This window comes from Acinonyx jubatus, chromosome D1 (genome assembly GCF_027475565.1).
Source record: "Acinonyx jubatus isolate Ajub_Pintada_27869175 chromosome D1, VMU_Ajub_asm_v1.0, whole genome shotgun sequence".
NCBI lineage: Eukaryota > Metazoa > Chordata > Mammalia > Carnivora > Felidae > Acinonyx > Acinonyx jubatus.
Window position 1 is genome coordinate 96,547,593 of NC_069390.1, and position 21,269 is coordinate 96,568,861.

Below are 21,269 nucleotides of genomic sequence, written 5' to 3' on the forward strand. Positions count from 1 at the left end.
TCTCTCTCAAAATAAATAAAACTTAAAAATAAATAAATAAATAAATAAATAAATAAATAAATAAATAAAACTTAAAAAAAAAAAAGCGGGGGCACCTTGGGGGCTCAATTGGTTGAGCATCTGACTTCGGCTCAGGTCACAGTCTCGCGGTTCGTGAGTTCGAGCCCCACGTCGGGCTCTGTGCTGTCAGCACGGAGCCCGCTTCAGATCCTCTGTCCTCCTTTCCGTCTGGCCCTCTCTTCACACACACTCTCTGTCTCAAAAATAAACATTTTTTTTAAAAAAGGCTACAAACTGTATGATCCCAACTATATGACCATTTAAGGCCAAAAGCAAAACTATGGAGACAGTAAAAGATCAGTGGTTGTGGTGGCAAGGACAGGGGGGTGAATAGACAGCACAGATGACTGCTAGGGAAGTATTAACTATTAGGTACAATGCTAGAATGGTGGAAACATGTCATTGCATGTTCCAAAACCACAGGATGCTCACCACCAAAAGTGAACCCTAATGTGAACTACAGACTCTGGGTTACAATGATGTGTCAATGTGGCTCAGCGATTATAACACATGTACCACTCTGGTGGGGGATGCTGATAATGGGAGAGGCTGTGCAGGGCAGGGGGAGGGGCGGGCGGTGGTAAGCAGGAGGCGTCTGGGAAATCTCTCCTCCTTCTGCTCAGTTTTGCTGTGAACCTAAAACTGCTCTAAAGAATCGTCAATTTGCAGGGGTGCCTGGGTGGCTCAGTCGGTTGAGCATCCAACTTCAGCTCAGGTCATGATCTCGCGGTTTGTGGGTTCAAGCCCTGCGTCAGGCTCTGTGCTGACAGCTCAGAGCCTGGAGCCTGCTTCGGATTCTGTGTCTCCCTCTGTCTCTGTCCCTCCCCCACTCACACTCTGTCTCTCTCTCAAAAATAAATAAACATTAAAAAAAAATTGTCGATTTGCAAAAGAAAAATAACCCTCTGGGGGGACATGGAGAGATTTCCAGCAAGCTTCGTTCACAGTGTGGTGGCAGCAGGTGCTCAGAGAACTCTAGGTCACAGAGATACAGCTGCCAGTGACGGGGCAGCAGAGAGGGAACCTGGCTCCACTTCCCAGGCCCTGTGCCTCCACATGGAGAATCTGCACCTGGCCCTTCTCCTCGCTCCTCCCCACGGCTTATCTGATGGCGAATCTGTGAGAGGGACTGTCTGCAGACCCAGCCTCAGTCTAGCCTGCTCTTTGTCACGTGAAAAGGGGCCTGCCTTTGGGGGAGAGACGTGCAGGCGCCCATCCACTAGGGATGAAACAGTCCCAAGCCAAATGCGCTCACGCTTCAAAGCCACATCCTCTAATGCAGTTTTTAAGTTTTTGTAGGAGGATCAGGTAAGACAGTTAATCATTCCCATTTCATAACAGACCATCACTGATTAATGCGTGGCCCTCTATATTTATTGTAATAACACAGGTGTTATTGCCACTTGCCTATTACCCAAGAACTAGACTGTTAGCAATGACTTCTATTGGCCTATAAGCTCCTCCCCACTGCATCCTCCAGACTCCCCTCACTCCCACCAGAGGCAACCCGAACCTGAATTTTGTGCTTGGCATTTCCTTGATTTTTATTGCAAATAAGTGTATGTGTAACAATATACTCTTCAGTTTTGATTCTGGATTTTACAAAAAGGGCATCATACTGCACGTAGTCCTGTGCGACTTGCTTTTTCCTATTTTTACTAAAATGCATCCATGTTGAACATACTTCAGTTCATCCATTTGCCCTGCTATGTCATATACTATTGTGTGGGTATACGGTGTTTTATACATTCATCTACTGATGGACACCTGGGTTATTATCCCCTTTTGGTTATTCTGAGTATGAATGTGTGTACTTTGCCTTGTCTTTTGATGACCCGGTTTTAAGCCAGGTTTATTGAGGTATAACTTACATTCACCCTTTTTTAGGTGTAATATTCTATATATCCTGAAAACACATGAAGTCATACCACAATCAAGACAGAGCATTCTTATCCAAAAACTTCTTATCACTCCTCTTTGTGGTCAGTCTCTGGCAAAGAATCAGAATCTGTTCTCTGTCCCCATAGCTTTGCCTTCTCCAAAATGTCGTAAAAAGGAATCACAGCTATTTGAGGAGGGCTCCTTTTCTTTGTCATGCTGCATTTGAGACTAACCCATGTTGTTGCCCTATATTAGCCATTCTTTTCTTTTTATTACCCAGTACTATTCCATTGTGTGGATGTGTCCATACTTGGTTTATACATTGTTTACATTCTTTTCTTAGTTGAGGGACATCTGGGTTGTTTCCAGTTTGGGGCAATTAAAAATAAAGCCACTATCAACAGTCACATAAAGGGTTTTGTGGGAATATAAGTTGTTTGAGGTTTTTTTCTTAAGACTTTAAGAGCAGTGTTAGGTTCACAACAAAACTGAACAGAAAGTACAGAGATTTCCCATACACCTCCTGCCCCCCCCCACTTGCATAGCCTCCCCGCTAAGCAACATCCCCCACCAGAGTGGGACATTAGTTACCCCCGATGAACCTACACTCATACATCATCATCACCCGAAGTCCAAGGTTTACAGTAGGTGAACATAAGTTTTTTTTATTTCACTTAAGTACATACTTAAAGGGTGGAACTGTTGAATTATATGGTAGGTGTATACCAAACTTCATAAAACTGTCCAATTGTTTTCCAAAGCGGCTCTACCATTTTGCATTCCCATCAGCAATATATGAGTTTCCATTGCTTTGCATCTCTGTCGGCATTTGGGGTTTCGTCTAGTTTTTTTGCTACCCTAACAGGTGTGGATGGTATCTTCACCATGGCTTTAATTTGCACCTACCCAATAATGAATGATGTCCGGTTGTTGGTTATCTATAGATCTTCTCTGGTGAAGCAATTGTTAGACTCTTTTGCACACATTTTCAATGGGGCTGTTTGTGTTCTTGTTTTCGTGTGGGAGGGTTTTAGATTCTAGATACACATTCTTTATCAGATAAGTGACTTGCAGAGATTGCCTCCCAGTCTGTGGCTTATCTTCTCATCCCCAAAACATTCTTATTTTAAACAACTTTATGCAGGTACAACTCACATATCACCCAATTTACTCATTTACAGCGTGCACAGGGCTGTGTAGACATGGCCACAATCTTAGAGTATTTTTGTCCCTCATAAAAGAAACCCCATAGTCATTAGTGGTAAATCCCATTTCCCTTCCTTCGCCCAACCCTAAGCAATCCATATAAATTTGCCTATCTATATTTGATGGAAAGGGAATTATTCAATATGTGGCCTGCTTTCATTTAGCATAAGGTTTCAAGGTTCTCCACATTGTACCTCGTTCCTTTTTATTGACCGATAATATTTCATTGTATGGATCTGTCACTGTATCATCGGTTGATGGACATTACTAGAATTCTCTTTGAAGAGCAGAAGTTCTTCATTTTGATGAAGTCTAATTGATTAATTTTTTTTCTTTGATGGATCATGCTTTTGGTGTCATATCTAAGAAATCTTTGCTTGACCCAAAGACAAAAAAAAAATGTTTTTTAATCTTTTTTAATGTTTTATTTATTTGACAGAGAGAGAGAGAGAGAGGATGAGTGGGGCGGGGGAGGAGGGGGAGAGAGAGAGGGAGACACAGAATCTGAGGCAGGCTCCAAGCTCCAAGCTGTCAGCACAGAGCCTGAGGCTGGGCTTGAACTCATGAACCATGAGATCATGACCTGAGCCGAAGTCGGACGCTTTAACCAACTAAGCCACCCAGGCATTCCCCTGGTTTTTTTATTATTTTTTTTAAGTTTTATTTATTTTTGAGACAGAGAAACAGAGTACAAGCAGGGGAGGGGCAGAGAGAGGGAGACACAGAATCTGAGGCAGGCTCCAGGCTCCGAGCAGACAAAAAACTTTTCCTAGTTTTCTTCCTCAAGCTTTACAGATTTCAGGCTTTACATTTATGCCTCTAATCCATGCTTTAAATGTATTTTTATTGTGATAAAACACATACAGCATGCTATTTGCCGTTTTAACCATCTCAAGTATACAATTCAGGGGCGTTAATTATACTCATAATGTTATACATCCATCCCCACTACCTATTTCTAAAACTTTTTTTGTGACCTCAAACAGAAACTCTGAACCCATTAAGTAATAATTCCCCCATTTCTCCCTCCCCCAGACCCTGGTAATCTAATGTCTGTCTCTAGGAATTTGCCTTTTCCAGATATTTCATGTTAAGTGGAATCATGCAATAGTTGTCCTTCCATCAGTTACCATAACATTTTCAAGGTTTATCCCTACTGCGCCACGGATCAAAACTCAGCAGAATGATAACCCGTTGCATGTATACACTACTGTTTTTTTTTTTCATTCATCTATCCGTCATTGGACACTGAGCTGTTTCTACCTTTTGGCTACTGCCAATAATGCCGCAATGACCACTGATGTACAAGTTTGAGCTCCTGTTGGCAATTCTTTTGGAATTGTGGGAGCATGGACGGCCCTGTTTCCTCTCAAGTGTAATGGGTATAACCCTACCTGACCGACGGCTCCCAGGGCTGTTGCAGAATTAAATGAAAAGACAGGTGGAACAAACTCTCAGAGCTGAAAAGAACTCACTGCATTGACAGGCTTGTCAGGTCTGCTAATACTATCATGACTCTAATGTTCACCACGATCACCAGCACCAAGGTTTCACGAACCAGCTCCACACCCAGGAAAGATGGGAAATCAAACTCTTCACCATTGCTCGTGGGTGTCGTGCTTTGGCAATCGTGTGGAGACACAACGACAGCCAGTTGCGCAAGTGCATTTCAGGGTTTTATTGCACCCCCTTGGACATATGCTACCGCAAAACAATGCCACCCAGTAAGGCGCCTGAGCCACAATCCCCAAGGGGTTGACAAATGAGCTTGTCATTTTGAGCTCATCCCTTGATTAAATATACTTCACTATTTAAATTCACTCCCTTACAGGAAAAGAGAAGTTGCAATTCAGTTTTGCTAAATGGAAGAAGTCAGTAGTTTTCTTTTACATTTTTTTACTGCAATTCATAGTGAAATACACAAATTATATAACAAATCAGTACAAATACATACACACACACACACACCAACTTTCATAAAGCAACTGCTGTTTTATTACATATAATGGGCTTTCATATTTGCAGGTTCATTCTATCCTGTACTGTTATAGCCTATTTTATTTTTTACATTATGGTCACAACCTACTCAACTGATTTGCACCGTGGAAGACATAGGGAAGTAACCAAGGATAGGGTGCGTCCACCTCCCTCAAGATTCCCAAGGAAGACATGAGTTTCTCCCCTGTATCTCAATGTGGGTGAAATATGGTACAGGTTAACCCAGAGGCAGGCAATGACCAGGTGCCCTGATTCCTCTACTTGGAGGCAATGCCCACCTTCCTTCCTCTCTTCCTTCCTCTCCTCTTCCTTCAAAAACTATGTACGAGCACCTACCATTTTCCAGGCATGGTGCTAGGTGGCGGGAATGCAAAGGTAAGTGAGACTGTGGAACAACTCCCCAGAGGGGACAAACACATCCCCACTTGGCTGATCAAAGGCTTAATGGCTAAACCCAATGGGTTAACAAAATGAAATCCCAGGGAACGTGGGTACTCTTCCCCGTCCTGAGCCTCCTTCCATGTGAAGGGGTCCCACAACACCACCCTCTGGGCCCCTCCACCCTCTCACCACACTCTACCCCAACAGAGATGGAGGAACTTGTCTGGTGATTTGGGAAGGAAAACCCGGCATGGGTGACCCGGCTGTTTCCTCTTCCCTTTCTCACATCCACAGAGCCAATTCCAATCCTCATCACGGTTCTGAAAGTCCAGGGGCAATCACGTGACAGCTGCTTAAAGCCTTCTGGTGCCTCAGAACCAAACCTCTACCCTCGACTAGGATACTTAGTCCTCTCTTCTTTTCTTTTAAGGCAAAATCCTAAGTGTCCCCCAGTCTGTAATACTTCCGTTGACTCCCCTGGGCACAGGGAAATATGCCCCAGCAGCATGTTCAAACTGGTTTCCATCGCATTGGCTGCAATACAGGCATTGCTTCGATCTTTGACACTCAACACAATGGGCTAAAACTTCGTTCCCAACTCCAGCCCAGTCTCTCTGGAATTCTACAGGGGATGTGAGGTGGCGGTTTCTCTAGACACCTGCCTCAGTTCTGCTTTGCCTGATGTGTTCAATAAACAGATGCACTATCCTCCCCATTTGGCACAAAATGTGTGGAACAAAATGTGATTCACACACACACACACGCAGGCCTTTATATAGTTCGTAGATTTGACTAAAGGTGTACAGGAGTTATGTTACAGAACCCTAATGATATTAAATTAAATATTAGGCATCCTGTTCTAAAAATTATATCAATTCACTTCCCACCTTCCCACCTATTACTTGGCGCTCTCTTTTGACCTCCGTGATGTCCAATGTAGGTTGTAACTGTAATAACGTCTACTTTATTGACATTGTATATTGTCATGTTGTTATAACTGCTTATTTTTATTTTTTAATAGAAGAGCCTGTACGTTTTTTAAAAGCTTATTTATTCTGAGAGAGAGAGAGCATGAGTGGAGAAGGGGCAGACAGAGAGGGAGAAAGAGAGAATCCCAAGCAAGCCCCGCCCCGTCAGTGCAGAGCCTGATATAGGGCTTGATCTCACAAACCATGAGATCGTGACCTGGGCCAAAATCAAGAGTCAGACGCTTAACTCTCTGAGCCACGGAGGTGTCCCTGTAATTGCTTATTTCTAAGGACTCTTTTCTAGAAATGTTGAGCCTTTGGGAGCAGCCTGAGGGCAGACTCTGCCCAGGTCTTACTATTGTCCATGCAGCAGGTAATTTTGATATAAATTTTTTAGATCCTCCTTGCCATGTTCCCTTTCCCCCTTCCTCTCTTCCAGCAGATTGACCACTCCCGTTCTTCCTTGCTTCTGGAAGGGCAGAGATTGTCCTTCAGTAGTCATTGTCCTCTTATTCTTGTAGTATCTGAACCTCAAAGTCTAGCTGCGCACACAGACATCCAGAGTAAAGACATCTGCCAACCTCCCTTGTCATTACATGTGGCCGTGTGACCAAATTCAGTGCATGAACATGCGAGCAGAAGTGATTCCACACCTTTTAGTTCTTGCCCTTAGATGGAAAGGACACTGCTCTCCTTTTTCTCTTTTTCCCCTTCCTGCTGGCCAGAGACGGACCTAGGGACATAGTGGGAAGCTCTCTGGGATCTCGAAGATGAGAACAACATCCCAGCGGGGGAGAGAGCCTCAAGTCTGCAGTGTGAATCCCCAGCCCCGTCAGCTACAAAGCCCACATTCAGACTGGTTCATGAGATAAAAATTAACTTCCATCTTGTTTAAGTCACTGTATCGGGGGTTCTTTTATTATAGCAACCAAACAAACATAGATCCTAACCATTAGTTTGCTGGGGCTGCCATAAGAAAATGTCACCAACTGGGTGGCTTAAAGAACAGAAATTTATTTTCTCGTGGGTTCTGCAGGCTGGGAGTCCAAGATCAAAGTATCAGCAGGGTTGGTTTCTTCCAAGGCTGCTCTCCTGGCCTTGTAGATGGCCATACTGTGTTTTCACATGGCCTTCCATTTGTGCACATCTGTACCCAAATCTCTTTTTAGGAGGACACAAGTCATACTGGATTAGGGCCCATCCTGAAGACTTCATCTTAACGTAATTACCTCTTTGAAGCCATTCAGAGACTAAAGTTTAGAACTTCAACATAGGAATGTTGAGGGGACAAAATTCAGCCCATAACACTAATACATTTTTCTTCCTGCCTTCTGTTTTCCCCTGAGTGAATACGCTACATGTCCTTGAGGGAGAGAAGACAGGCTTGGAAGCCCAGGAAGAAAGAGAGTCTTGTGAACAAAAAAGAGATTCCCCTGAGCCAGAGGGACAGAGGGGAGGAACCTGTCCTTCCCCGCCCACCCCCCCAGCAGCTTCCTAGCAGGTGACCAGGCACGGGATTTCTGTAGCTGAGCCTGAGCCCCAGGGGCTCGGCAGAACAGGCCGAGGGAGGCTCAGCAACACAGAGAGCAGAGAGCAGACCCACAGCTGCCACCTAGTGCCACGGCTCCTTGTGCGGCCTGGGCCTTTGCACAAGCTGGGGTCGGGAGGCTCTAGGACGACAAAGGTGCATTTCCCACCAACCCAGCAGAGTTGGTGCCTGGAGTCTAAGTCAGCTTAGAGAAAATAAAGAAATGCATCATTTCTTGCATCTGAGTTAACGAACTAACACCAGCGCACCTGTTTCCCCTGGCACCTAGCAGAGTGCCTGGTGCGGAACAGCGTGTTTGAGAGATGAGCGGAGGAAAGGAAAATGGGAACGGAAGAAGATACACAGAGAAAACCCCAAACCAGCACCTCCTGCTTCTCAATCTTCCCAATGAGATGTACTGCTTCCATCTTCTGCACTCCATCTAACATTCATCTTCTCACGGACACTGCTTTCTCTCACGTGGCTCTGCTCTTGCCTTCAAATGCCCACAGAGGATGACCCACTGGAGGTGAAGGACCACACCTATTCACCCCTGTATCCTGCACTCCCCCTGCACTCCCACTGCACCCCAGGCAGCTACTCAACTGGTGTGGGGTTTTTTAAGTGCATGGAATGGGTACTGGGTCAAGTCCCTCAGAGCGGGGGGCAGGTGGAGTCCCTGGGGGAAAGCCTCCTGCAGGGGAGAAGCTGGGCTGGATCCAGGGAGGGGAAGAAAGTGTGGTTGAGCAGAGGAGCATAGCAGCCAGGGGAGGGCCCCGGGCCAGGCCACACCCCCAGCCCTCTGGAGGGCCGGCTCTGGGCTCACAGTGCGGTCCTCTTCCTGATCATGATTTATTCAACTGCAGCTGTGTCTGAAAATAGCCTAGGCAGGTGGCTTATTCTCGGAAGACACAGCGTGTGGGATGCCCTGGAGTGTAGCCTCCAGATATAAATCCAGGCAACACTGGATGCTCCTCCCGCGGCCAGCAGATCAGACATTAGCCCATTTCACAGAGGATGGTATGAGGTCGGAGGGAGGACAGACCTTGCCCAGGAGATGCACAGGACCAAGAGTTGCTGGAGGAGAAAAGGGGAAACGGGACTGCCCTAGAGGAAAGAAAGCATCTGTCTTCAGGTCTGAGGGGGACATACCAGTTGCCAAGGGCTAAGCTCCCGGGCCACCATGCCCTCCCCCCTCCTGCCCTGCGCAGACCCAGCTTCCTTCCTGAGGGCATGCCAAGTGCTGGGTGAAGAGGTCCAGCTGGAAGGAAGCAGCTGAGTGGAACAGAAGAAAGTCATGCAGGAACCACACCTCTGGAGCTCCCTCATCAGCTCTGGCACGCTCATGCTTCTGAGCCAGGAAGCAAACCTAGACTGCCTGTGCCTCCATATGTCCCCGTCTCCTAAAGCAGGGCCACATCGTAGCTGTGTCTGCTGCTCACTGAATCTTCACGTGGCAGACAGGGCAAGGAGGAAGCAAGCGCTCGGGTCTCTTCATACAAGGTCACTGGAACAAGGGGGCTCCACCCTCATGACCTAATCACTTCCCAAAGGCCCCGCCTCCTGACACCATCACGACTGGAGATTGTCAGCGTAGGAATATGGAGGACACAAACAGTCAGTACAGGGCACTCTACCCCTGCCCCGCCCAGATGCATGCCCTTCTCACATACAAAATGCATTCATTTCTTCCCAGCGGACCCCCAAGCTCACTCCTTCCAGTGTCAACTCTTCAGAGGCATTCAGTCTCATCTAACTATCGCCTAAGTCAGATGTGGGTGACGCTGGAGCTAAGCTCCATCCCCAGGCAGACTGCTCTCCAGCTGCGAGCCTGTGAACCCAAGCAAGTTACGTGCCCCCAAAGTACAATAATGGCACAGGCAGAGGACAGACATTCCCTCTCCAAAAGGGAGGAACAGGAGAGAAGGAAGGGGTGACAGGTCTCAAGCAAGTCCAAAACCCACAGGACAAACTCCATGAGATCTTAAGGCTGGAAAACAATCCTCTGTGGATAGATGCTCTGCCTTCCAGACCCACTGGGGGGTGGGGGGTGGGCAACGTCACACCCATGGCTTGGTGGGGTGCCACCTCTGCTGAGGACCTCTGCCAACTGGGGGTCACACTCCCAGAGCCTGCTGGGCAGCCCTCAGCCCTGTTGAAAGCTAGGCAGTGGCCCTGATGACTCTAACTTGCCTTCAAGATCCTTCTTCCCTTATCATAAAGGACAGCACACAGTCCCAGCTGACAGTGTTTCCACCAGTATAATCCCATCTGGGACTCTGTTGAGATGGCTGATTCAATGCCTCGTTCACAGTCACACTGCTCTCCTTATCAATTGGTCAGTCGGCCACAGCCTCACTGTTCTCTTCTGAACACACTCTTTTTTCACAGTATGGACAGAATCTTCCAAATCTTTGTTTGGGTTCCTTTTTGGTTCACAATTCTGGACAATCTTCAATCCTTTTCTCTCTCCCTGCACTTTACTAGAAGCAGTCAGGAGGAACCAAGCCACCCCTTTGTTAAGAAATCTCCTTAGTTAAATATCCAATTTCAATGCAACCAAGTCCTACCTTCTGGAGAACACTAGAACACAAACACAACTGAGCCAACTTCTCTGCTTTATAACAAGGACAGCCTTTTCTCCACCGTCACGTAACCTGTCCCTCATTTCCATCCAAGACCTCATCAGAATGGCCTTTACCATTCACATTTCTACCAACATTCTGAGCTTGATGGTTTTTATACCCTCTAAAAAGATATTTTCTCTGAAGCTCTCCTCTTCCTGAGCTTCCACTAGAAATGCTTTTCAGACTCCCCGTGGCAGCAATATGGGTCCCGCACGTGCTTCAAAACCCTTCCAGTCGCAAAGTCATTTTCATGTTGTCAGGTCTTTGTTATAAGGGCACCCACTTCTGGGAGGGCCATCTGCTTTACTGAGCTCACCAACTCAAAGGCTAATTTCTTCTGGAAACAATGTCACAGATGCACCTAGAAATCTTGTGTAACCAGCTATCTGAGCATCTCCTGGCCTAGTCAAATTGACACATGAAATTAACCATCACAGGGGTGCCTGGGTGGCTCAGTCAGTTGAGCACCTGACTCTCGATTTCAGCTCAGGTCACGATCTCACGGTCATGGGATCGAGCCCAGCGTTGCCTGACATTCTCTCTCTCCTCTCTGCCTCTCTGCCCTTCCCCAACTCATATGTGCTCTCCCTCTCTCTGTCTCTCTCAAAATAAACAAACATCATTAAAAAAAGAAAGAAAGAAAGAAATTAGCCATTATATACTCCATGCCACGCTCATCCTTTGAATAAAAGAAAAGTGTGACTGCAGAAAAAGAAACATAAATCATAGATAAATGACTAGACTCCTAAGCAGTTGCATCCACCAGAAACCTTGCTCTAAAAGTGCAGTCATGGAGGGTTTTGGTGGTGACAGTTCTGCCTGGAATTGAATGCACCAAAGAAGGCTCACCACGGGCAAGACATCTGAGCTGAGCCTAAGGACCTATAGGATCTCACCAGGCAGAGGACGAGGAGAAAGACAAGCCCTGTAGGAGAGGGGGTGATGAAGGCACAAAGCAAGAAGGTGGCCAGCAAGAGGATGTATGTGGTCAGAACACAGCCCGTCCTGCTGGCAGGGGGGAACAGGGTAGGGGATGAAGCCAGAAAAGGCGCACAAGCCCAACAGTGGAGGGCCCAGCACATGAAGGAGTTTGGATTTTTATCCAAAAGGCTAGGAGGTGCCCAACATTTTAAAAATGTATGAATCCTTTTTTTTTTTTTAATGGAGTTTATTTTTTAAAGCAGTTTTAGGTTCGGAGCAAAGCTGAAAAGAAACAATTTCCATATACTCCCTGCCCACGACTAAACACTCACAACCTCCCCACCCCCACCTCATTATCAACTTCTCACCCCAGAGTAGCACATTTGTCACAATGGATGAACCTACACTGACACATCATTATCACCTAAAACCCATAGTTTACATTAGGGTTCACTCTTGGGTACATTCTACGCATTCTGACAGATGTACAATGACATGTATCCAGCACTATAATATCAAACAATAGTTACACTGCCCTAAAAATCCTCTGTGTTCCACCTATGCACCAACCCCTGGAAACCAGTGATCTTTTTATTGTCCCCGTAGTTTTGCCTTTCCCAGAATGTCATATAGTTGTCCTATGCTAGGTGGCCTTTTTAGACTGGCTTCTTTCACTTGGCAATATGCATGTAAGGTTCCTCCGTGTCTTTTCTTGGCTTGATAATCTTTTTTATCACTGAGTAATATTCCACTGTCCTTTTTCTTTTTTTTTTTTTCCAACGTTTTTGGGTTTTTTTTGGGGGGGGGGGACAGAGAGAGACAGAGCATGAACGGGGGAGGGGCAGAGAGAGGGAGACACAGAATCGGAAACAGGCTCCAGGCTCCGAGCCATCAGCCCAGAGCCTGACGCGGGGCTCGAACTCACGGACCGCGAGATCGTGACCTGGCTGAAGTCGGACGCTTAACCGACTGCGCCGCCCAGGTGCCCCTCCACTGTCCTTTTTCAATGGCAAAATATTCTGAATATCCCACCAAGAAAAGTCAACATTTCTAGAATCCACAGATACAAAAACTGTGACAAATCCAAGAATCCATCATAAGTTTGTATTATTAGCTATATTGTTTGTATATTAGCTATATTGTTTGTATTATTAGCTATATTGACCTCACATAAATTATTCACGTCTCATATTTTTCATGCTAAATAAAGATCAAAATGACATTGTTTGGGGAGTGTTTACATGGATTTGCAGATCCCAGGGGTTGGCAGTATAAAGTTGGGGATGCTGTAGGTATTGGGTAGCTGTCTTTGATAGGGCATAGGACTAGTGAGATCTGCAATTTTACAAGATCAATCTAGCTGGTCACATCCTAGAATGGACTCCAGGACTCTCCTCCAATATGCCCTGAGACAACTCTCCAAACAAGATTCTGGCTACACATAGTAGGTACAGTTGCACCAAATTCACAGAGGATCCATTAAAAGTTCTCATCCACGCATTCAGCCAAAAATCTTACCTCAATTATGCTTCCAAACAAAAACTTGCTTTAGAAAGCAACACTGAAGAGTCTGAATCCAAATTTGGCTTTAGAATCAAAGAGCCAGACACCTACTTCAGAGAAGACCAGATCCTACAGATGTCTCAGAATCAAGCCAAGGCCACAACAAGGTCATCATGAAGAGGAGATCCGAGGTAGAGAAGCAATCGGGTTTCATACCAGCTACACCTTCTCCCAGTGACATATCCTCATCAAGGCATTTAAGAACAGCCCTTGGGGCGCCTGGGTGGCGCAGTCGGTTAAGCGTCCGACTTCAGCCAGGTCACGATCTCGCGGTCCGTGAGTTCGAGCCCCGCGTCGGGCTCTGGGCTGATGGCTCGGAGCCTGGAGCCTGTTTCCGATTCTGTGTCTCCCTCTCTCTCTGCCCCTACCCCGCTCATGCTCTGTCTCTCTCTGTCCCAAAAATAAATAAACGTTGGAAAAAAAAAATTAAAAAAAAAAAAAAAAGAACAGCCCTTAACTCTAGGATGCATATCAGAGGATGATTTGCTCAAGAAATTGGGGTTCCAGAGCAGAGAGTCCAAATTTGGTTTCAAAACTGACGATCTAGCGGCACCTGGATGGCTCAGTCTGTTAAGCACCCGACTCTTGATTTGGCTCAGGTCATGATCTCAGGATCATGAGATCAAGCCTCAACGGCCCCAACCTTACCGATGGCCCCTCTGATTTCTCTGGAGCCAGAAGTAGGGGCATGGAGGCAAGTTCAGTGAATCTGACGTTGTCACTCTGTGCCTCACACCTCTCACTCTTTTTGGGTCTTCACCCTTCCCCTGGACTACAAGCTGAGCCTTGTGGAGACAGCAGGCAGGACTTCCGGAGCCACAGATATGCAGAAACCCTGTAGGAGGCACCTCACAGCACTACTGACCTAGCCTGACTCTTGGGTTCAGCAGAGCTCAAGGACGGTGCAAATAAAATTCATACGCATCACTTCCCAATCATCACCAATTCAGGTAAAAATCATCGATGGATGTTAAAACCTTTAAGTGAATATTTGATGAGTAGCAACATATGCATTGTCTGAAAGAATCTCCCCAAAGATAACTTATTACTTACAAAAAAACAAACAAACAAACAAACAAAAAAACCCTGATGATTCTGCAGTGGAGAAACCTGGCAGGCTCCACCTTCACCAAGTGCTCAAAATTTATTTCACCAGTAATGGCACAAACTGACGTGAGGCGCCTCCTGATATAGCGGGCTGAGATTGGCACATCACTTCTGCGTTATTACTGCCCAAAGTGCATAAGCTGACTCTAATTATGAGGCAACACCAGAAAAACGGAGTTACAGTCTACAAAGTAACAGCCCTGTACTCATAAAATGGACTGAATCCTGGCAATGGGGACGGGGAGAAGGTAAGCCAAGGAAAGAACTAGAAAGTTCTGTCTAATGAAGTGTTCTCTTCCATCTGTAGCATGGGCTACCTTCTCTGTGGAGGGGTGGGGGATGGTATATAATCCAAGACCTCTTTATGCCTAAAACTTCTCTCCATAAATGCTCAGTAGACTGGTAACACTGAGTGTCTCTGGGGAAGGGAGGTGGAGAACTGGACTGGGAGACAGCCAGCTTTTCACTTTAAGCTTGTCATCCTATTTGAATGTTGTGGGGGTTCTTAGTCTATTTATTAATTATTAATTATTTATTATTTATTCATTTTGAGAGACAGAGAGCTTGAGCAGGGAGGGGCAGAGACAGAGGGAGATAGGATCTCAAGCAGGCTCTGAGCTGTGCTCTGAGCCCACCATGGGGCTTAATCCCACAACTGTGAGATCATAACCTGAGACAAAATCAAGAGTCCAATGCTTAACTGACTGAGCCACTGAGGCACCCCCCCACACTTTGAATGTGTTAAATCATTTCAGTGTGTGGGGTGCCTAGCTGGCTCAGTCGGTAGAGTGTATGACTCTTGACCTTGGGGTCATGAGTTCAAGCCTGATGTTGAATGTAGAGATTACTTAAAAATAAAATCTTAGGGGCGCCTGGGTGGCTGAGTCGGTTGAGCATCCGACTCTGGCTCAGGTCATGATCTCGCAATCTGTGAGTTCGAGCCCCGCGTCGGGCTCTGTACTGACAGCTCAGAGCCTGGAGCCTGCTTCAGATTCTGTGTCTCCCTCTCCCTCTGCCCCTTCCCTGCTCATGCTCTGTCTCTCTCTGTCTCAAAAATAAATAAAAACATTTAAAAACATGTTTTTAATAAAATAAAATCTTAAATCATTTCAATGTGTTATTTATTTAAGAGGTTTTTTTAACTTAACTTTACAAGGTAGCTCTCAAAATTATATTAAGTAGAAGAAAACAAACATATCATATGAGTACATGGTATACGATTCCATTTACAAATTGTAAAACTAGTCAAAAATGAATAAAAGGCAGGCTAGGAGACTTACGTCTCCCTGTTTCAATCCTTACACAAAGTTACAGTAATAAAAACAGTGTGGTATTGGCATAAAGACAGACATACAGACCAATGGAATAGAATTGAGAGTCCAGAAATAAACTCATACATCTACGGCCAATTGATTTTCAACAGGGGTGCCAAGAGCAGTCAGTGGGGGAAAATATTTTCTTCCACATATGGTGGCATGACAACTAGATATCCACATGCAAAAAAAATGAAATTGGATCCCTGTGCCATACCATATGCAAAAATTAATTCAAAATGCATCAACAACCTATCTATAAGGGCTAAAACCACAAAACTTTTTTTTAATATGTATTTATTTTTGATGAGAGAAAGAGAGAGAGCACACATGAGCTGGGAGGGGCAGAGAGAGACGAGAGAGAGAATCCCAAACAGGCTCCACACTGTCAGTGCAGAGCCCAACATGGGGCTCAAATCCACGAACTGTGAGATCATAGCCTGAGCCAAAACCAAGAGTCAGACGCTTAACCAACTGAGCCACCCAAGCGCCCCATAAAACTACAAAACTTTAACAAGAAACCATAAGGTTAAATCTTCATGAACCCTGGATTTGGCGATGAATTCTTAGCTATGATACCAAAAGCACATACAACAAAGAAAAACTAGACAAACTGGAATTCATCAAAATTAAAAACTTTTGTGCATTAAATGCTATCATCAAAAAAGTGAAAAGATAACCTAAAAGTGGTAGAAAGTATTTACAAACCATATATCTTTAAAAGGTCTAACACCCATAATAAGGCTCAGTCAGTTGAGTGTCCGACTTCAGCTCAGGTCATGATCTTGCAGTCCGTGAGTTCGAGCCCCGCGTCGGGCTCTGTACTGTCAGCTCAGAGCCTGGAGCCTCTTCAGATTCTGTGTCTCCCTCTCTCTCTCTGCCCCTCCCCAACTCATTCTCTCTCTCCCTCCCTCTCTCTCTCTCTCCCTCTCTCTCAAAAATAAGTAAATAAACTTTAAAAATAAATAAATAAACAAACAAATAAAAGCTCTAACACCCAGAAGAGATAAAGAACTCTTACAACTCAATAGACAACGAAAAGACAAACAATTTTAAAATAAGCAATGGACTTGAACATACAAGACATACACATGGCCAATAAGCATATAAAAAGATGCTCAACTTAACTAGTCATTAGTGAAATGCAAATCAAAACCACAGTTAAGATACCACTTCACACCCACTAGGATGGCTATAATTAAACAACGAAACAAAACAAAACAGAAAAGACGTGCTAGTGAGGACGTGGAGAAACTGGAACACTTGTACAATCCAGGTAGGAATGCACAAGTGGTGCAGCCTCCGTGGAAAACATCCTGGCAGTTCCCCAAAGAGTTAAACATACAATTAGCATAAGACCCGGCAATTACAACGCTAGGCAGGGGCTCATCCCTGTTGTAGCAGGTACTAACCCAAAAGAATTGAAAACAGGTATTCAAACAAATACTTCTACGTGAATATTTATAGCAGTGCTATTCATAAGAGTCAAAAAGTAGAGGCAACTCCAATGCCTATCAACAGATGACGCACAAACGAAATGGGGTGTATTCATACAATGGAACGTTATTTACCTCTACAAAGGAATCGAGTGCCAATACCTGCTACAAGCAGGGATGAGCCCTGACAGCATTATGTCAAGTGAAAGAAGCCAGACACAGCTGGATGATTGCATTTCTATGAAGTGTCCTGAATAGGTAAATCCCAAGAGACAGAAAGTAAATTGGTATTAGCCATACGCTGGGGGGGAGGGAGAACAGGAAATGACTGTTTCATGGGTACAGTTTCCCTTTGGGGAGATGAAAATGTTCTAGAACTTGATAGAGGTGGTCATTCGCACAGCACTGTGAGGGTATAAAACGTCACTGAATTGTACACTTCAAAATGGTTGATGTTGTAAATTCAAAATGAATGAAAGATCTAAATGTAAGACAGGAAACCATCAAGATCCTACAAGAAAAACAAGCTGCCACCTCTTTGACCTTGGCTGCAGCAACTTCTTACTTGACATGTCTCCAGAGGCAAGGGAAATAAAAGCAAAATTGAACTATTGGGACCTCATCAAGATAAAAAGCTTCTGCACAGCAAAGGAAACAATCAGCAAGACTAAAAGGCAACGAATGGAATGAGAGAAGATATCTGCAAATGACATATCGGATAAAGGGTTAGTATCAAAAATCTGTAAAGTGCTTACCAAACTCAACACCCAAAAAACAAATAATCCAGTGCGGAAATGGGCAGAAGACATGAATAGACACTTTTCCAAAGATGACATCCAGATGGCAAACAGACACATGAAAAGAGTCTCAACATCACTCATCATCAGGGAAATACAAATCAAAACCACAATGAGATAACCTTACACCTGTCAGAGTGGCTAAAATGAACAAGTCAGAAAACGACAGATGCTGGTGAGGATGTGGAGAAACGGGAATCCTCTTGCACTGTTGATGGGAATGCAAACTGGTGTAGCCAGTCTGGAAAACAGAATGGAGGTTCCTCAAACAATTTAAAATAGAACTACCCTACGACCCAGCAATAACACTACTAGGTATTTATTCAAAGGATACAGGAGTGCTGATTCACAGCAGTACATGTGCTCCAATGTTTACAGAAGTGCTTTCAACAACAATCAAATTATGGAAAGAGCCCAATGTCCATCAACTGATGAATGGATAAGAAGACGTGTACCTGTATACAATGGAATACGACTCAGCGATGAAAAACAAATGAAATCTTGCCATTTGCAACGATATGGATGGAACTGGAGGGTATTATGCTAAGTGAAATAAGTCAGTCAGAGAAAGATATCATATGATTTTACTCATATGTGGAACTGGAGAAACTTAGAAGACCATATGGGAAGGGAAGGAAAAATAAGATACAGAGAAGGAGGCAAACCTATAAATACTCTTTAAAATACAGAGTACAAACTGAAGGTTGACAGGGTGCAGGGTTGGGGAGGTGGGGAAAATGAGTGATGGGCATTAAGGAGGGTACTTGTTGGGATGAGCACTGGGTGTTGTATGTAAGTGATAAATCACGGGAATCTATTCCTGAAGCCAAGACTACACTGTATGTTAGCTAACTTGAAAATCAATTAGTTAATTAATTTAAAAAATGACTGAATTGGGGGCGCCTGAGTGGCTCAGTCAGTTAGCATCTGACTCTTGGTTTCAGCTCAGGTCATGATCTCATGGTTCGTGGGTTCGAGGCCCACATTGGGCTCTATGCTGACAGCATGGAACCTGCTTAGGATTCTCTCTCTCTCTCTCTCTCTCTCTCTCTCTCTCTCTCTCTCTGCCACTCCCGCTTGACCTCTCTCTCTCTCTCTCTCTCAAAATAAATAAATATTTAAAAAATTAAAATAGTTTTTATGTTGTGTGAATTTCACCTCAATAAAAAAAAAAAAATGATGACATCAGGCTAGGGATTGGCATCACCTGGAGGCAAGGGTCGTGCCTGGAAGGAGCACGAGGGCAGCTTCTGGGGGACTGGGTTCTGGTTGCACTTGCATGTGAAGTTGTAAAAATGCAGCTACCAATATCCTAAAGATGTGTGCTGTGTCCTCCTTGTATGTCACAAAAGTAAAAGGAAGTTTTGTTTTGTACTCTTTAAAGGGGAAGTTCTTGCTGAAATTAGGACAGTGACAGCAGCTTTTATCTGGTGACAGGGCCAAGATAAGGTTGATGCAAGTAAGATAAATCATGCGAGCCCAGGGTCAGATCCTGTCTTTGTTTTAAAGACTGACACTTTGTTCTGTGTGGCATTTTTGTATTTGTTTTGTTTTGTTTTGTTTTGTTTTGTTTTGAGATACTGTCATTAAGACAGTATTTACCTTAGCTACCGAGTTTTGGGCATCCTCTTAAATGTTGCACCCCTGACCAGTGCCTCGCTCACCTCACCCTACTCCCAGCCCTAAATTTCAACCCAGCACCATTGGTGAACCAAGGGACATGCAGCCTGAATTGCAAAGGCGACCGGTCCCCAGCTGCTTCCCACTGGCTCCACCCAGAAGGCTCACATACACAAATATGTGGGGTGCTTCCTGAAGTGCCTGTCTCAGCCTCAAGAAGCACAGTTAAGACCCCTGCCCTTCTCCCTGAGTCTCCACCAAGCCTCCTGACCCCACAGCTTCCCAGCTCCTGAGAGGCAGCGCTGCTCGGCAGGCAGGGACCCAGGGCCACACACTGCCTGAAAGGGAGCTGGATAAAAGGTAGTAGCCACAGTCAGTCATGGGGAAATCTCCGGAGGACCCTCGTAAATGAGCACGCCCTACATCCATAATCCTTAGCAACATTCACTTCCGGAAGTATTATTTTGCCCTTTGTCTTGTGAGTGGGCAAAGGTGAGCACAGGTGTCTTGAATGTGCATTTCACGAAATAAGATAGAGGATGTGGCATTACTTTCCCAGTACCTTTCTCTCTCTTGAACCCCCCGAGATTCACTTATGAAATCAGGCCCTCCCATCATGAAGAAAAATTTTAAGACTGTGTCACTTTTCCTAAGATGTAATAGGAATTTTTAAAATAAACAGATATTTATGAAGCAGTGTCTTTTTTTTTTAATTTTTTTTAACGTTTATTTATTTTTGAGACAGAGAGAGACAGAGCATGAACGGGGGAGGGGCATAGAGAGAGGGAGACACAGAATCAGAAGCAGGCTCCAGGCTCTGAGCCATCAGCCCAGAGCCCGACGCGGGGCTGGAACTCATGGACCACGAGATCATGACCTGAGCTGAAGTCGGACGCTTAACCAACTGAGCCACCCAGGGGCCCCTTTTTTTTTTTTTTAATTTTTTTTTAACGTTTACTTATTTTAGCAGTGTCTTTTTTTAATGATAATTTATTTTTGAGAGAAAGAGATAGAGCAGGGGAGGGGCGGGGGGGGGGGGACAGAGGATCCAAAACGAGCTCTATGCTGACAGCCAAGAGCCTGATGTGGGGCTCAACCCCACAAACCATGAGATCATGACCTGAGTTGAAGTTGGACGCTAAGCCACGCAGGTGCCCCGGAAGCAGCGTATTTTTTTAATGCAGCAAAGTAGAGATTTCTATCGCAAAGAATGTGATAATTTTTAACATTTAAGAATTTAGTACATCCTATGTAGTTAATAAAGGTACGTTGTATAAAAAGAAAGGTTTTAAAAACCATTTTATTATAACAGGAATATAACATATATCTACATCTATATGACCATATGTGTGATATATATACTTTATCTTAAAATAGAACAAAATTCTGGAACAACACAGCCCAACAGAAATTTCTGCCATGATGGAAATGTTTTATATTTTCACTGTCCAACATGGTAGCCATGAGCCACAATTGGCTGTCAGGAACTTGAAATGTAGCTAGCATGAGTAAGGAGCTGAATTTCTAATTCTATTTATTTTTAATTAGCTTAACTTTATTTAAATGGCACATGTTACCGTACTGTATTAAGCAGCACAAATATCTATAGCATTTTGAACACATTTAATTCACTCAACATTGAGTGAATTCAATAAACAAACGTGCTTCTCAAACACTAGTACCTATGTACATGATAACACTAATAGGTTAAAAAGTATAATGTAAACTAGACTCCAATAATAGTCACACAAAAATATAGAAAAAAAAATTTAAAGACCATACATGACCCAGATTTAAAAACCTAGAATATCTCACTAAGGTATTTTCTCAAAAGATTAGAAACAGTGGCCTAATGCATTGAAC

General features: G+C 44.5%; 1 long non-coding RNA gene across 6 annotated transcripts in view; it reads right to left on the reverse strand.

Annotated features, from left to right (window-relative positions):
- The window catches only part of LOC106983908 (uncharacterized), a 285,065-nt gene that overhangs the window by 209,290 nt on the left and 54,506 nt on the right, over positions 1–21,269 (reverse strand). The window lies entirely within an intron of this gene.